Source organism: Aptenodytes patagonicus, chromosome 1 (assembly GCF_965638725.1).
Source record: "Aptenodytes patagonicus chromosome 1, bAptPat1.pri.cur, whole genome shotgun sequence".
In the NCBI taxonomy this organism is placed as follows: Eukaryota; Metazoa; Chordata; class Aves; order Sphenisciformes; family Spheniscidae; genus Aptenodytes; species Aptenodytes patagonicus.
The window spans coordinates 43,470,433-43,485,964 of record NC_134949.1 but is presented as its reverse complement, the minus strand read 5'-3'; the positions used below and the strand labels follow the sequence as shown (position 1 = coordinate 43,485,964).

Genomic DNA, 15,532 nt, shown 5'->3' with positions numbered 1-15,532 from the left:
ATTGTTGCTTTAATTATAGATTCTACAGGTTATCCTGAAGAAGACTATGTCAATTAATAACGTCTTGGCTCCCTAAATTACTAAATTTTCAGCTCTAAAGAGAGCAAAGGAAGCAGAACTGGCAAAAGAGTTACCATCTAAACAAGGCCAAAAGAAACACAAGTCACTGAGGGGAAAATAAGAAAATACGGCTCCTGACAGTGAAGTAGTGATTGCACCAAAACATATGAAATGAAGAGAACTGGAGATAATGGAAGACTGGGATTTTTTGACTAGTGTCTTCTATTACAAATTTAGGATCCCATGCTACATATAAATTTTATGTATGTGCATATTAAACATGCTTTGTTTCATTCTCAGTCTCAGATGTTGCTTTTTCAGAAAAGGTGAGAAAATACACTATGATGATTTGACAGTCATGTTTATCACCGCATGGAAAACTAATCAACCCTGACTTCAAGAGTTGCAGGCTGTCCCTGGGAAACAAGTTTTTCCCATTCCTTGCTCTTCTCCATACTTCTTCATCGTTTCATCACTGGAGCCCTATTCACCTGTACAGAACAGATTACTTTTCCAGCTCTTCTTTTTGATTCAGTAACTCTCTGGTGCCGTCCTACATTCTCTCTTGTAAGCCATTTTATTTTCATCATGCAGGTATGCTTGCTGAATATCCATAAACGCATATTTTTAATGGCCTAAACATATGTAAAGACTCATCACTCTGCCTGTGTCAATACACACCTGAGGATAGGACACCATTCAAGAAACATTCAGAAGAAAAATGCTGAAATCTTCACCCATCATTTTTTAGTTTGAGCTACTGCTTGGACTGCTTTATACCTGTCTCTTACCAGGTCATACCATGTACTACGTTAGCACAGGACTGATCATTTTAAAGCACACGAATTTCTTTTCACATCAGCCCACTGCTACTGCCACTACTTAATCACGTGCATTTGATTTGCACACCCAAGCACACAGTGCTACTGTCACAGTACATCTGGAGTTAATCAGTGATGTCCTGTCTGGCAATCAGTCTCCCCATGCTTCAGGAAACAGACAAACACCACACATCTGGCACAGCTCCTCCTGGCACCCCGACTGCCGGTGCTGGGCTGGATGTTCAGAGGGAGGATCCCCTGTACACATCATGCAACTGATGTGGAGTAAGTGGGTCGCACTGATCACACAACGGGCTCGAATAGGAAACCCCAGTTGCCCAGGAATCTTAGAAGTGACCATGGACTGGCCAGAAGGCAAAGATTTCGGAATATCACCAGAGGAGGAGGTGACGCATGCTGAAGAGGCCCCACTGTGTAATAAACTACCAGAAAATGAGAAGCAATATGCCCTGTTCACTGATGGGTCTTATTGTCTTGTAGGAAAGCATCAGAAGTGGAAGGCTGCTGTGTGGAGTCCCATGCGACAAGTTGCAGAAACTGCTGAAGGAGAAGGTGAATCAAGTCAGTTTGCAGAGGTGAAAGCCATCCAGCTGGTTTTGGATATTGCTGACCAAGAAAAGTGGCCAGTACTTTATATCTATACTGACTCATGGATGGTGGCAAATGCCCTGTGGGGGTGGTTGCAGCAATGGAAGCAGAGCAACTGGCAGCGCAGAGGCAAACCCATCTGGGCTGCCGCATTGTGGCAAGATATTGCTGCCCGGGTAGCAAACCTGGTTGTAAAAGTACATCACGTAGATGCTCAGGTACCCAAGAGTTGGGCCACTGAAGAACATCAAAACAACCAGCAGGTGGATCAGGCTGCTAAGATTGAAGTGGCTCAGGTGGATCTGGACTGGCAACATAAGGGTGAATTATTTCTAGCTCGATGGGCCCATGACACCTCAGGTCACCAAGGAAGAGATGCAACATACAGATGGGCTCGTGATCGAGGGGTGGACTTGACCATGGGCACTATTGCACAGGTTATCCATGAATGTGAAACATGCGCTGCAATCAAGCAAGCCAAGCGGTTAAAGCCTCTTTGATATGGAGGACGATGGCTGAAATATAAATATGGGGAGGCCTGGCAGATCGATTATATCACACTCCCACAAACCCGCCAAGGCAAGTGCCATGTGCTTACAATGGCAGAAGCAACAACCAGATGGCTGGAAACATATCCCGTGCCCCATGCTACTGCCCGGAACACTATCCTGGGCCTTGAAAAGCAAGACTTATGGCGACATGGCACCCCAGAAAGAATTGAGTCAGACAACAGGACTCATTTCCGAAACAACCTCCTAGACACCTGGGCCAAAGAGCACGGCATTGAGTGGGTGTATCACATCCCCTATCATGCACCAGCTTCTGGGAAAATTGAACGATACAATGGAGTGTTAAAGACTACACTGAGAGCAATGGGTGGTGGGACGTTCAAACATTGGAATACACATTTAGCAAAAGCCACCTGGTTAGTCAACACTAGGGGATCTGCCAATCAATCTGGTCCTGCCCAGTCAAAACTCTTACATCCTGTAAAAGGGAATAAAGTCCCTGTAGTGCACATAAAAAATATGCTGGGGAAGACAATCTGGGTTATTCCTGCCTCGGGCAAAGGCAAACCCATCCGTGGGATTGCTTTTGCTCAAGGACCTGGGTGCACTTGGTGGGTGATGCAGGAGGATGGGGAAGTCCGATGTGTACCTCAAGGGGATTTGATTTTGGGTAAGAATAGTCAATGATCTGAATTATGTGATGTTAATTACTATATAATACTGTATATCATCACTTCTATGGTGGCTGTATGCCATATCAACAGTATTACAGTAAGAATCACCTAGATTAATGAAGAATGAACTTTGATGAAACCAAGCAAAGTGCAGCGATGATAGAACCGGACAAGAGCAGCGATAATGGAACCAGAACTGGCTTCAGTATGCAACAATCCAACACCACACACCATCTCTCCTGCCCTGAAGGACTGTTATGACAGATGGAGCCCAAAGTCATGGACTAAATGAATTCAACAAACATTTTATAGGTATGGCCCATAGACTAAGGGAGTGATATCTGTGTGTGTATATCAAAAGACAGGAAAGGTGGTGGAGATTAATTGGGATGTATTAGAAAGTGTGGGACCTGGGCATGACGTAGATGGTGCAGAATAAGGGGTGGATACTGTCCTGGTTTTGGCTGGGATAGAGTTAATTCTCTTCCTAGTAGCTGGTACAGTGCTGTGTTTTGGATTTAGGATGAGAATAATGTTGATAGCAACAACTAAAACATCCGTGTGTTAAGTAGTGCTTACACTAGTCAAGGACTTTTCAGCTTCCCATGCCCTGCCAGCGAGAAGCTGGGAGGGGACACAGCCAGGACAGCTGACCCAAACTGGCCAGAGGGATATTCCATACCATGTGACGTCATGCTCAGTATATGAACTGGGGGGACTTGGCCGGGGGGCGGTGACTGCTGCTCAAGAACAGGCTGGGCATCGGTCGGCAGGTGGTAAGCAATTGCATTGTGGATCACTTATTTTGTATAGTCTTTTATCATTATTTTCCCTTCCTTTTCTGTCCTATTAAGCTGTCTTTATCTCAACCCACGAATTTTACTTTTTTTTTTTCCTGATTCTCTCCCCCATCCCACTGTTGGGGGGGGCGTGAGCAAACAGCTGTGTGGTGTTTAGCTGCCTGCTGGGTTAAACCACAACACTAAATCACACATGATTTGTATTGTCTTTCTGACTGCAGTTATGTGCAAAGCTGAATCAAGTTGGTTTAACATGTTTATTCCTGTAAGGGTAAAAAAAACCCCAAACAAACAGAAAAAACAGAAAATCAAGTCCTGCAACATGACCACAGGCAGCAAAGGTAGCAGCACAACAGTCTACCTGACACAACTCTGCACATCCAAGACTGTCTCCACTTTTCTCTCCCCATGAGGGCATCCAAGGATGTGCTCTGCTGCCTGCACCAGCCTCACGACTACACTGATGGATCATGGGTCCTCTTCTCATAACGTACAAAATCTCTACTGCTTGGCCACTAGCTGCACTGGGTATGGAGTGAATCTGCTCTTTTGACAGAGTAGCCAGACCCAGGCTGGAATGAGGAGGGTTTGTTCATTTGGTATCTTGGTTCTAGGAAACTCAAAATTCAGCTACCAAAATGTAGCTCATCCCTAACAGAAGTCTTCGGCATTTTGTCTGCAGGTTATAAGTTTATCACTACATTCCCCTGAGTCACAACTAGGGCCATTAGCAGCATTTCTCTTCCATCCTTTTTGCAATATGATTCTCTTGGGAAATTAATTAAAAGCCTACCTTTTTCCACACTGAGACTTGCTGAATTTCAATCTGGGTAGTTCCCTCCCTCCTCCTCCCCCATCTCCACTGGAGAAGGATGATAAAATTAAAGAAAATTACTTTCCAGAAAAGTCGTATGTGATGCAGCATCTCAGATGTTAATACTTTTGAGAATATCATCAGAGCAGTTTGTATCACTGCAACTAGTGAAGAGTAAAGTATAAGGGACGCACTACTACTATCAGAAGCTTCTTCAATAAAAATAAAGAAAATGAAAAAGATGAGAGCTCTATGTTGCCTCAAATGTTCAGAAAATTACTGCTAGCAATGAAGTCACGTGTTGCCAGGATAGAGTTGTGTGTTCTCATAATGTATATTCACATAATAGGGAGAGACTAATTTTTCAGAGGCAGCCTGTGACAGCTTACTTGGGAATCAAGAAACATGTACTACATGTCAAAGTTGTTAATAATGGCATCATCCTACAGGCTGACAAAGAGGTTATTCATTTACTGTCCATTACACACTGGCTGGATGATGCTTGATAAGCTCCAAAGGAGAAGAATATCTGTTCTTACAAGTAAGACACTAAGAGTTTAAAAATTCATATTAATTGTGCAGTGAACTATCTGAGCATAAGGCTGAGTTGTTCTTTTAATTTCAGATAAGCATAAAGCTGCATTTATGTACTCAGAGTGGTTTTCATACCGGGGTAAACCAGCGCATTTTCACATGATGTCTACTAGAGAAGAATCCAAGAACAAAAATGAAAACAAAATTCACTACAGAAATTGATTTGTTTGCAAGAATGTCTTTACAGATCTTCAGATTTATTAATAACACATTCCTTGTAGCTATTACCGTATTTTCCTACCAACTATACACTTCAACTACAAACTACGACTTGAGAAAACACACTTTTCAACATTTTACTTCTATATAATTAAGCATATAAACTGAGGACTTATTTCTTATGCTTTTATAAATAACCATACACAGCAATTACTGTCAGAAGTGATTGCTCTGTCATTCAAGAAAAAAAAAAATCACTACATGTTCGCACATGTATTTGTAGGAAAGAGAAATGGCAGTTGGTGCTTTGGGAGGACTCCTTTTACAGTTCACGTGGGATATGGGGCATGAAAAGTAACTTGCATATGTGGTAACACTTGGAGGGTTAACCCCCTAAAAAATAAAAATTTAATGAAAAATAGCATAGCTTTGGGGAAAACACTTATTTTTTAATCTATTAATTTTGTTTAAGCACAAAAACATTATCTTTCTTGAAATATTACAGAATTGCTCTTGTTTAAGAGTTTTGGAAGCATTAGAAAGAGGCAGTGCCAGGACCAAGTAGTTCCAACAAGAGACAGACCCATAACCAAATGCATACGTTCTGAAGTGAGAATAGAACACATATAGGTTTAACATGTAAATTAGCACTTGCAAACATACAGGCATCTATAAATATGTAACAGTCAAGTGGAAAGAGAGTATATTTCTCACTAGTGCTCAGCTGAGACACAAAGTAGCAGCTTATCCTCAGAACTGAAATTTCTTTACGTTAACTGACAATTAAATACAATGCCATATGACAGAGAAGTTAATGAATTTTGTATGAAGTTCCAGAAAACAATTTGTGCATTTTTTGACAAATTATTTATGGAAATCTACCTTGTCTGTGTTTAAAAAAATACAAACAACCCCCACACATACCATGGGTGTCTAATTATGAAGACAAGCTTCCATAGCTGTACATTGCTTCCAAAGTAATTACAAGCAAAGAAATTAAATTCAAGAAACCACGTAACATTAGTTTTGCAAACACTCCAAAATATGTGCAACTGACCGCTAAAACTAAAAAAAAAAAAAAGAAAAAAGAAAAAAACACAAAAAAACAAAACAAAAACCCCACAAAAAACACCAACCAACCAACCAAAATGGATTCATTCAAACTTGTCAGACTGAATGCTGGTAAATGTAGTGACATTTACATTGAGTGAAAGAGAGACATTACTACCTGGCAGGCTGGAGAATTTTATAAAAATCTGCTAATATATGGAAGTTAGTCGTACAAAAAAGTCATGATTAATATCCAAAAGCAGTTAAAAAATTGAGAACTATGAGTGGTCCATACTAGAAGGCTGCAAAACTTTTATATGAATACCCACAACTTTATGATAAACAATCAAAGAACTCTTACAGGCTTAAGTAAAGCATGTTTGAGTGCCTAATGACACTGCTGAGGATGAAAAATAGGAAGAAGCTATAGCATCCAAAATAACACTGTTAGAAGCAAGAATAAACACTGCAATTGCAGTGGCCTCATACACATAATAAAGCTAGGATGTAAATGCAAGCTTAAGTGATAAAGAAAACATCCACTCAAGGAGAACAATATTAAGCAACAGAAATGTAAAAAGTAAGCAATACATGTTAACACAGAAGATTTTTTTTCTTCCACTTTTAATATTTATAGATTTCTTTAGGAATTCATCTTACATTGAAAAACTTAAATGAAACTCAGTTTTAATCTGACATCGGTATGAAATACTGGGAGACTACAAACACGAGCACAGATCAGTGGGCTGCTAAGCAGGAAACGAACTGCACGCTTCTGTGCTATGAAACAAACTTGTGTGAGACTAGACACTGCTCTCAGCAGTGGAGCTCCGAGTCTCTTGCGAAGCCAAGGTACTGCAGACATCCTTATTACTCTGCGAAAGGAAAATAGAAAAATCCACACAAAAAGAATAGTGGTAAGTCTACTCACTGATCTCTCTGCCTTAGAAGTGATAGGCCTGATAGCAAGGCCTTTGACACTGTCTCCCACAGCATTCTCCTCAAGAAGCTGGCGGCTCACGGCTTAGACAGGTGGACTCTGCGCTGGGTCAAAAACTGGCTGGATGGCCGGGCCCAGAGAGTTGTGGTGAATGGAGTTACATCCAGTTGGCGGCCGGTCACGAGCGGTGTTCCCCAGGGCTCAGTACTGGGGCTGGTCTTGTTTAATATCTTTATTGATGATCTGGATGAGGGGATTAAGTGCACCCTCAGTAAGTTTGCAGACGACACCAAGTTGGGCGGGAGTGTTGATCTCCTCGAGGGTAGGAAGGCTCTGCAGAGGGACCTGGACAGGCTGGATCGATGGGCCCAGGCCAACTGTATGAGGTTCAACAAGGACAAGTGCCGGGTCCTGCACTTCGGCCACAACAACCCCATGCAGCGCTACAGGCTTGGGGAAGAGTGGCTGGAAAGCTGCCCAGCAGAGAAGGACCTGGGGGTGTTGGTCGACAGCCGGCTGAACATGAGCCGGCAGTGTGCCCAGGCGGCCAAGAAGGCCAATGGCATCCTGGCCTGTATCAGAAATAGTGTGGCCAGCAGGAGTAAGGAAGTGATCGTGCCCCTGTACTCGGCCCTGGTGAGGCCGCACCTCGAATACTGTGTTCAGTTTTGGGCCCCTCACTACAAGAAGGATGTCGAGGTGCTGGAGCGTGTCCAGAGAAGGGCAACGAAGCTGGTGAAGGGTCTGGAGAACAAGTCTTATGAGGAGCATCTGAGGGAACTGGGGTTGTTCAGCCTGGAGAAAAGGAGGCTGAGGGGAGACCTCATCGCTCTCTACAACTACCTGAAAGGAGGTTGTAGCGAGGTGGGTGTTGGTCTTTTCTCCGAAGTAACAAGCGATAGGACGAGAGGAAATGGCCTCAAGTTGCGGCAGGGGAGGTTTAGATTGGATGTAAGGAAAAATTTCTTTACTGAAAGAGTGGTGAAACATTGGAACAGGCTGCCCAGGGAAGTGGTGGAGTCCCCATCCCTGGAGGTATTTAAAAGACGTGTAGATGAGGCGCTTAGGGACATGGTTTAGTGGGCATGGTGGTGTTGGGTTGACAGTTGGACTCGATGATCTTAGAGGTCTTTTCCAACCTCAATGATTCTATGATTCTATGATTCTATGATAATACAAGTGTCTTGGACAAGTAAACTCAAATCTTACAATGCAAGAAGATTCATTTGTAGAAAGGAAGATCACCAGAAAGTGCTGTAGAAAGTGTTAACATCTCTTAGTAACAGAGTATCTGTCTGGGGGAAAGGACGTGAGTCTGAGGCAGTTTTCAACATCACATACTCAGAAATACATAAATGAACAGGGAAAGCATGGCGGTAGTGGTACGTGGTAGTGGTAAGCGGTACCACCTTACCAAGCAGGTGGTAATGAAGTGGCACTGCCAGGATGGCATCACTCAACAGCTACAGTTTCTCCTCACCAAGGTCGTGTTACTGAAACCTCTGCAGCTGACCAGAGGACACTGACCAAATGACAAAGGCAAATGAGGAAATAGAAGTGGACAGAAGAGATTTTTCTCTGCCAGTTATCTGGAGAAGTGTTTGACAGACCACGCTGCTGCGTTACCTCTGCCCTTCAGACTTGCTAGACAGAACAGCGATTCAGTATTGTCAAATGAACACAAGACAGGAGCTCTAACAGCCTCGTTGCTGAAGACTCAAGGAAAAGATGCAACTCCCAAGATCTTCTGTAAAGCCTAGCGCAGCAGTGCAAACCCTCCCACCCCACCTAACAGATTTACCATTCACGCACCAGGTTTGCCAGCTTTTAACCTGCAGGTGCAGGACAAAATACTGCACTGGATTCACTGAGCACAGCATTGCAATAGGCTACAGAGACTGAAGCTGGTGAGAAAGAAAGTGCTTGTGAGGGGCTCCTGCCACCCACCAGCTCAACCTGTCCCATCTGAAGACCATTCCCAAAATGTCCTGAAAAAAGGGAGACCTGCAGGTTGCACAGATGGTCCTAAACAAGGACGCAGACCAACAGGCCCTGTGCTAGAGCCAGGGTCTTTTCTGGCCTAAAGTTTGCAAGAGTTTGAAGAGACCAACCAGGAGTCAGGCTAAAGCAAGAAATGCAACTCCTCTCCAGATAGATTACACATCCTGCTTGGTTTCTGTAACTTAGTGCTGCTATAGGGGTAGATCTGGTATTAATAATTTTTCTGAGGCTTTGTGTTATTTTCCCCTTAGATTTTTTAAAATTATTTATATATTTACATTTTTTAAAAAAGCTGCCAAGGAGACAGACAGAAAAAAGAAAGATTATTTCTGCACAGAAACTTTTAGTCTGCATGAAATGGAAGAATACTTCTTAGGATCCCTTAAGGCAAAAATCAGGAAAGTGGGCTAAAAAGAAGGCATACATGCGTATCTCAGCAGGTATTTCTGCTGATTAAAGAACACTCTTCATATTAGGAAATGAGTTAAAAGTCCTTGAATCCTTTAGTATATATCTCTATATTCACACTAATACAGCTTTTCCTGAAGCTATATTAGTGCTCTCTTTTGTGAGCATGCTAAAAGAAAATAATTTAGTCAACATGCGAAGTAGTTACTGTTAACACGGGTCAACAGTTCTTGACTGGGGTTTGAATCATTACCCTGCACCTTTACTTCACCAGCAGAAGATTTGAAACAGGACAATTCTAAGCAGTGCTTCACAATGGTGAACTAGTTAAATGAATGAGAATTTGAAAAAAAGCTATTAAAGTAAGTTTAATTTTAGAAAATAGTGGCAATCCATTAAGACTGAATTCTTACATTAAGAAATTTGGATCTAACCAATTTGGTAAGTATTCAAGCAAAGATGTGATAATTGTTTTGGTATGCTTTTGTTTCAAACTTTAGAAAGTTGTTTCTTTGTTGACTTGATGCTTTCTTGGACACCTAGATTTTTGATTATACTTGGTCATGTAAGTCATTTTTATGATAGCATTTATTTGTAATCAATTGTATATTTGCTAGCAGCAGGAAGGATTTGTATAGAAGCAAACAAAAACAGCTGCACCATTCACAAGTCATATTAAAGTATCAAGAAAACAGCATATGATCTTGCTTTTACCATGAAAATAAAAGTAAACCAAGCCCCATTTGGCAAATGACACTGTGAAGATTAAGACACTGAAACACTTCACATCTTTTCTCATATAGATATAAAATAGACTATTTGCTTTTTTCTTCTAATTGAAAGCTATAAAAATTACATTTCACTGCCAAATATGTATTTGCTCTCACAGTTATTATATTACCTACAGCTTCTGTACCACATGCAAAAGAAGCGTTGACATGTCAAAAGAGGATCTAGAAATTCATGAAAGTCTGTAGTAGTAAAAAATCAGACACACTGGAAGACCAACAACATGTTTTGATCAGATATTTTAACCAAGATAATAATTTTCTATTATAATAGAATTCCATTATGTGACTTTGAAAGCATTTAAATACGTTAAGAACATACCAATAATTTGGGAGAAAAGAAAAGCCCTCACGAGAAGAAATGAGTAAATTCTACGCAGCATAAAACTGGGAAAGCCATAACAGTAATCAATAGCAAAACCCCACACTATCGTTATTTGTGGTCAGCTTCATTGTGTTTGTGTTGCATCTAAACATTTGCTAGACTAAAAAATAAATAAATAAAAAACTTACAAAGCCCATTTCTCAATGAATGGGACAGGAAAATAACCAACTTCTAAGTACATGGCAGCTACACAACTAACTTTAGAGATGAGCTCACAGTCCAAAACATAATTACGTACTTTTTGACTCTGAGTTGAAATGCTCAATATTTACAGACTTTAGGTACATTTATAGGCTTCCTGGTTTTGAGGGACTTCCCCTCTACCCCTTAGGATAATGCTACTATGGCTGAATTTCTTCTTCCTCCCCCCTTTAGGGATGGAAGCTGCTTGCAGGAGACCAGACTTTCACCTCAACTGTGATGTGGAAATTCAGTTTCTGCAAAACCCCTAGCAGAGCAATAAATGAATCTGTGGACATAATATTGCTAACAAAAGTGCTCCCTAGCAATTATTCCTTGTAAAAATGCATGCCACTATTGCAGCAAATATGGCATTCATAAGCAATTCCATATTTTGTTCAGCTACAAGACTTTTCCTCTGAACAAACTCAGGAGCACCAGAATAGATAGCAGTTTCCTGGTGTGCCCTGCCACAAGCAGAGAGTTCAGCAAAACCTGTTTCTCCTCTATTATATCAGAAGATTTCTTTTTCTGAAGGGTACAGTAGCCCACTGTTAAATCTTACCAAAGAAATAAATCGCCACTGAAATTTGAAAAGCTTATTTAAAAGAAAATGCTCGCACTAAAAGACAGATGCACATATAGTTACCCTACAATGCACATAGGGTAACTTTGGAGCTCAGACTGGTGTACCACTTGACACCAAACAAAGCTACCTAACCCCAAAAAGCATAGGTATATGTAAAAGCAGAATTTCTCTCTGTACTTCGGTAGTCAGAGACTGTATGGGATCACAAAGTTGCCAGTACTGATTCAATCAGAGTAGAAACACCCAGGATAAACATATAACAGATGGCTGGAACTGCAACATACATGCTGCATTCATTCACCCCTTTATTATTCATCCTGAAGTCCCTCTTGACTAAACTGTAATTTTCAGGAAATTGCAACGATAATTGTAGGTAAATGAACAAAAATTAAACCTAACGCAAATGAACTTCATCCATAAAATATGATTCATGTTGGAGCCCTGTATTTTTTAAAAATCAGAAAATGCAACTGATCTGTTTCTACATGCAGGTATGAGCAGATACACAAATACACGAATGCTACAATTGCACAAACATAAAAGCTCATGATGGTGGCTCTGCACACAATAGGGTCCATCACTTGCATCCTACTCTTCCCAAAATCACCCCTTCGGCTGATAGAACTATAATTAGGAGCTGGAGGTTTGTTACTGTGTCACTTGAATGAATTGATCTGCAATGAGGCTTACAAAAAGGAACGTGACTTGTAGAGTGAAAAAGGCCTTAAGCAACCAATCTTCAGTGAACTCTGCAGCCAGCAAAACACTGTTTCTCAGGACTGAAGCATCGTGACATCTGCAAACAGAAACTTGTTTAAAACTAAGCATATGTTAAAGTGAACTGGAAGAAAACAGTTTCAATCTAGTTTGAAAATTTCCTTTTATGGAGCAGGGAAGACAAACAGCTTTTGTACAGGGATATTATTAAGTCACTCAACTTTAACTGCGTGTGAATTACAACAATTGAAATTTAAAAGCAGAATTACTGTTCAAAAGGGAAGAACATATTTTAAGAAATGGAAATACAGTCTAGCAGCTGAAAAACAAAAAAGTTACAGAAACAAATAGCAGTATAATGATATTTGTTGAAATGCAGACAGATATAAAAGGGTTCCTTCTCTTGTAAATCATTCTTCTTGGGCCAGCATATTATAGTGGCTTATTTTGACAGTAAAGCTATGTATATATAGGGCAAATCATAGTCTAATAAAACCAGCAATAGAAAGAGGCTAATAAATCATCAAGTCCATCACTCTGCCTGTGTGCAGAGTGCCTATTCTCTCTGGCACATTTTGAAGTGCCCTATTTATTCAGGGAAAAGATTATGCAAGAGCCTGACGTGTATCAAATACTGTGATAGACAGACAGACACACACACATTACTAAGCCTTGTTGCAAAGCCTCAATTTGTGGCAGAACCCAATGCTTATCTAACATCCGTCATTTTAGCAGGCACAGAAATTGATCATAATTATTATTGCAGATCACTTCAGGTTTGCTCATTCACCTTCCCACCAAAAAGTCCAATCCTTTCTATGCTATGGAACTGTTTCTTTAAACAGTTGCTTGAATTAACTCAGCAAGACTGAGGAAAATACAGGTCTTCTTTCAAATCAGATTCTAAACTGAAACAGGATCATGAAGCAGCTTAGTCAGAAAACAAACTGCACTTAACTTACTACAGAGCTATCTTCCAAATGAAATAATCAATTGAAAAGAAAATAGGAGAAAAGCTGTCCAAAACATTGCTGATTCTCTTTGAACGTGTTTTATAGATTTATAGATTTAGACAGAATATCACATGGAGCACTAAAACAACCTTACTTTTTCAAGAAAACACAGAATTTCCTTCTGCTTCTAGCAAGCATTACTCTTATTCTGGTTTTGGTTACCTGTATGGAAAAGAAGCAAACAAAAGTCTAGAACCAGTCTAACTAGAAGCAGACAGGTGCCAACAAGAGCTTTATCACTACATACCAGCAAAAACAAACCTGGAACCCTCTTTCAAATTATCATTATCTACATAGGCTGGATTGTTAATAATGGAAAAGATACAAGAGAGACATAATCATAAGTACAGAAGACTTACCTGGATATGACCAAGGTCTAGTGACACTGTAAAAACATGCACCTCCAGTTGTGAATTCATGCCGTCAGGTACTTGGACAACATTTTCACGAGTGCTTGAAATATAAACCTACATAGCATACTTTTTCATGGCACAAGCTTCCAGGGATTCCCTTCACAGTAAGCTGTATGGTAATTGAGAACCACAATCATATTTTAGAATACAGGACCTGAATCACACACCATATTATTCTCTAAGGACAACACTGGCTCAGAAAACCAAACCCAGTTCTCCAAGAGATTAAGCTAGTGCCCAAATTTGTGAATGACTTGTTATGTGAAGGATGTTTCACAACAATGAGTATTAGTTCCTTAATTATTTGGGCCCTTTCAAAACTTCTTCCTATAGCTCAGAGGTTCAAGACCGATGAATACTGTGGAAGCTTAAGCGGCTATTCATTTTATTGGCCACAATAAGAACCAAAAAATAATTTGCTGTCCAACAGTTTTACAGGTGCTCAGGCGCAAGCAGTTCCCATTTTATGGGAATTATAACTGTAACTAATGCAAATTATAACTGTATTTATGCAGTTTGATTCAAAGGAGCTGTAAGTCTGCAATTCTGAACGGCATTGGCAAGAAATGGCTCCTACCAGAATCACGAGAATTTCTCTGCTTCCTTCTGGATATCACTTTCTCCAGTGGTCTGGAAAGCATCTAGTACAATGCTCCTTTGGTTGAGAGTTATTACTCTATAGTTATTCTGTGGTACTGCCATGAAGCTCTAGCCAAGACCATGATTTCCTGTGCTAAGTGCTACATAACAAAGAGCAAAGTCCCTTTCCTGAGAATTTTAGCAGTATTCCGTAGGTCATGGAGAAATCCACTCAATGCATGGGAATCTTATCCATGCTCCTATTCATCACTACAGGCTACTTAAGATATTAATTTACATGTAGACCCAGATTTGCAGAGACCTACAAGTATCCAATCACACTAAGCACTTTGTCCAAGTTTCTGTTCAGATCCTGCCCTGTTACTGCTCAACTCTCCAGGGCATTTCCGTTTTCCCCTGTCAAAGTCTGCAAGGCCTTCCACGTATCGATAATTTCTAGCCCTCTCAGGATCCAAAAAACCTAAAACATCTCTTTAAGGTAGCCTCAGTTCTGAAGGAAGTGCTCAGAAGACAACTAAGTCCCCACACTTCTCAGACTCTGAAGCAGGTTGTATTCATCCGACACCTATGTCCAAAGGTAGCCAGGGGAAATGAGGAAAGCATATGTCTGTGTCCTGCTGAGCCCAACTTTCAGCTTGGATGTAGCAGGCAAAGGTACAATTCCCCGTTCTGCCTGACTTGGAGCATATGCACTGGAAATGCTACAGAATTTATGATTCTGCATAGAAATGAGGGTTCTGCTTGTTGCATCTCCCACAGAGCACGAAGCAATCTAAAAATAGAACAACCAAGTAAATTGTACAGATTGATTTTGGCAAGTACAGACTTAACCCCACCAAGGCTTTTTAGGAGAACTACAAGACAGGAGAAAATAGCTAGCACATTAACTAAAGCAGATGGAGAGACCCAGGAAGAAAGGTCAGGCAAGGGGAGAAAGTTAAACTGCCAATAAAATTTAAATTCAAAAAAGGGCTTGCACATAAGCAAGCAAAGACTATCTTAAAACAATTCTCTAGAATTCTTACTTCCCCCCCCCCCCCCCCCTAAGTAGCCCAACTTTGGAGTACTTAAGTATAGGCCTGTGTCTCAGATAACAGCCATTCATCTACACTGCAACCTGACAGTCCTCAATACAAGCCAGTACACCTCTCAAAACACGAATGCAGGATATTTAGATGATGTCCTGAAGTCCTTTCACCAGTCACTACTCACATGACTGACACTAGTGCTAGACTGCTACGTGACTCTCTCACAATCATAATTTGCTGTTGTCAGACTGGATTCAACAAATAAATGAAATATTACTACTGCTAACAGACAGAGAGAATAAAGAACATGGGAGAACACACAATTTAACCACTTCTGACAAGACTCCTTTTTATGGAAGGCAAGAACTAAAGCCATACAC

General features: G+C 40.8%; 1 protein-coding gene across 2 annotated transcripts in view; it reads right to left on the bottom strand.

The window, feature by feature from the left end:
• NAV3 (neuron navigator 3) overlaps nt 1-15,532 on the bottom strand; it is a 576,126-nt gene that overhangs the window by 447,812 nt on the left and 112,782 nt on the right. Inside the window, exon 1 of one of the 2 annotated variants that reach the window (XM_076333424.1) lies at nt 13,471-13,495. The exons of the other annotated variant lie outside the window; for it this stretch is intronic. The gene's annotated coding sequence lies outside the window, so the exon portion shown is untranslated. Of the gene's footprint in view, nt 1-13,470; nt 13,496-15,532 lie in introns of those variants that run through there. 2 annotated transcript variants of the gene reach the window in all.